The sequence below is a fragment of the Bactrocera tryoni genome, unplaced genomic scaffold, assembly GCF_016617805.1.
Source record: "Bactrocera tryoni isolate S06 unplaced genomic scaffold, CSIRO_BtryS06_freeze2 scaffold_192, whole genome shotgun sequence".
Classification (NCBI taxonomy): domain Eukaryota; kingdom Metazoa; phylum Arthropoda; class Insecta; order Diptera; family Tephritidae; genus Bactrocera; species Bactrocera tryoni.
In genome coordinates, this window is record NW_024395914.1 from 28,486 (window position 1) to 31,721 (window position 3,236).

General features: G+C 36.7%; 1 pseudogene; it reads left to right on the top strand.

Annotated features, from left to right (window-relative positions):
* The first annotated feature begins 797 nt into the window (after nt 1–797).
* Nucleotides 798–2,483, top strand: LOC120780155 (annotated as a pseudogene).
* Nucleotides 2,484–3,236: the final 753 nt, after the last annotated feature.

A 3,236-nucleotide genomic window follows, 5' to 3' on the forward strand; every position in this document is an offset into this window, starting at 1 on the left:
GGTTATTTGAAATAGAACTTTCGTTGTGGGGACTAATCCTACTTTCTAACTGGTTTATCCTATTGCTCAATATTTTGGATTATTCGAACTGTGCATTAACAGCATCTATAAGGTAATAGCGTCCTGAATTTGTTCGTTCCTTTTCTGAGGTTTCCTGTGTTTTGAAAAAAATTTATTTGATCGACTATATTTATTGTTATTAATAAGTTTTTAAAGATGTAGATAATTTCGTCTATTTAGGAACCAGCATTAACACCACCAACAATGTCAGCCTGGAAATCCAACGCAGGATTGCTCTTGCCAACAGGTGCTACTTCGGACTGAGTAGGCAATTGAAAAGTAAAGTCCTCTCTCGACGAACAAAAGCTAAACTCTATAAGTCGCTCATAATTCCCGTCCTGCTGTATGGTGCATAGGCTTGGGCGATGACAACAACCGATGAGTCAACGTTACGAGTTTTCGAGAGAAAAATTCTGCGAAAGATTTATGGTCCTTTGCGCATTGGCCACGGCGAATATCGCATTCGATGGAACGATGAGCTGTACGAGATATACGAGATATACGACGACATTGACATAGTTCAGCGAATTAAAAGCCAGCGGCTACTCTGGCTAGGTCATGTTGTCCGGATGGATGAAAACACTCCAGCTCTGAAAGTATTCGACGCAGTACCCGCCGGGGGAAGCAGAGGAAGTGGAAGACCTCCACTTCGTTGGAAGGACCAATTGGAGAAGGACCTGACTTCGCTTGGAATATCCAATTGGCGCCACGTAGCGAAAAGAAGAAACGACTGGCGCGCTGTTGTTAACTCGGCTATAATCGGGTAAGCGGTGTCTACGCCAATTAAGAAGAAGAAGAATAATTTTTTAAAATTTTTTTATATCGGGTATTATTATATATATATATACTTGAAATTAGCTTACAGGAGTATCAGCTTTTGCAATCCCTACGGACTGTCCACTGGGGAGTGGGTGATGTCACTTTAGGCGGTGGTTTGCTGGCTTTTTTGTTTTGGTTGGCCACTTTATAAGTACTTTAATAAAAATCTGGTGCATTGGCCATTTCGCCGCATGCTATGGGTTATTTGTTTAGTTATTCATTGGTTAATAAATAAAACGATTTGCAAATGCTGTACAAAAGCTGCAAAAAGTTATTCCATTTGTTGTTCAAAGTGTAACCATTATTCTTCTTTTTTATTCTGTATTCAATATTAGCGATTGGAATTTTTGAAATGACTGGAGAAACCGTTCTTTGTTATTACTTTCCGGCGAAACGACAAACATTTTATACAACTGTTTCTAAAGGTCGCATACATTAGAATTTCTATCTGCAGTTAGAAGAATTTACACCCCTATTCTGTGCTTTTGACAAATTAATAAAATATTGACAATTAACTCAAATATTTAACAAGCGAGAAATATTTTGGTATTCTGTGGCAATCTTGATAAAAGTAAAAGCTTCAATTCGTAAAGCTTTCCCCACACGTATGGTGAAAAAATAATGTAAATAGAAAACAGCTGATTTCTATTCAAATTATTCGTTAAAATGGACAATTCTGCAACGTAAGTCTCCAAATTTTAATTATTAACAAAATTTATAATTTAACTTTTATTTTATAGTAAACACAAGCACGATAGAGCTACGCACGAGCAGCTGGAGGCATATGTGTTGTTTTGCCAAGCACACCCAGAAATTAGTACGGGGAAAAATTGCCCAAAGACGCCTCAACGGATGAAGGAGTTGTGGCAACAGCTGGCAGAGCAACTTAATTCGTGCAGAGGACCAATACGAAGTGCTGCAAAATGGGAAGAGATAACATTTTAGTTTATTTTTCGTTTATTTATTATATTGTGTTAATTTATAGACGTTAGGCGTTTGGAAAAGCCAACTGCGCACTCGAGCAAGGCGGTTGAAAATGACTCAAAGGCTCACAGGTGGAGGTCCAAGTTCCAAGCCGAAGAAATGGCTTTGTCGACATTTGGCTCGGCCGCTGTAGATGGGATGCAAAATGTGCAAAGCCTAGGTTTAACGCCAATTGAGCAAACAGATGAATGCGCAATTTCATCACCCACGGGTAGTCCTCACTAATTATGCAGTCAGGTAGATGCAAGCCCAAATCCCGAACACCATACAGCAAGTCCATCGTCACCATCTACGTATCCTAGCTTGGAAAACCAGGTAAGTTTTCATTATGATATAATTACAAAATACATATATGTATAATTTTTTTTGCAATTTCTTATTACGTTTTTTTCTTTTAAGGATGCTTCAACTTCGGTGCTATCACGAAGTGCACGAAACAAGCTTATCAGCACTTTGATAGCTGATATTCCAAAAAGGAATGCTGCTGAGGAAGAGAGGCGACGGGAGCATCGGGAAATGATGCAGGCCATTCAAGGCCTAACTAGTTCTATAACAGAACTTATAAAATCGTTTACTAGTAATAAAAAATAATGTCTAAAGTTTAATTAAAATTGAAATAACGTATGTGTAATATTTTTATTTAATTAATATTTATTGAATTAATTAAGTTTGGTTTTTTGTTTTATAATAGAATAAAAAAAAATGGAATGGAAATTTCAATTTGTTTTCTTTTAACAAAAAGGATAAATAAATAAACAAATAATGGAAGTAAGTAGTGTATTTCGAAAGTCGAATTGTGAGAACATTTATATACTTATGTACATAAGTATATGAATTGGCTTCTGTATATATGTATATAACTAGAGAGTTGATTCCCAAGATTCCCTCCGTTGTTGCTCAGACGTATTAGTATGCTGACGAATGAGATGTTCTCGTAGGTCAGAAGTTGCCCAAATTCCAGAGTCACGTGTTGCACCCGGAAATTTAGCATTTACAAATGTAAGACATAATCGGTGATCGCAAACCTAAAAAACGATACATTCAAAAATTGCATTGGCATATATGTATGTATGTATGTGCATGCAAAAACAAAACTTACTGCTTCAACATTGATACTGTAGAATCCTTTTCTATTTAAATATAAATTAAGAGGACGTTCGACATTATTTGATGGTGGAGCAATGATAGCAATATGAGTGCAGTCAATTTTTTTAAAAGTTTTTATAAAAGTTTCTTCCTCTATTGAACTGGGAAACTTTATTTCTCCTCCCTTCACCTTCACAATAAGTTTTGCTACAGCTCGCACACTTCTCGAAAGGGATGACTGACTCATGGGCAAGTTGACGTTGTTACCTACACATATCTGATATGAG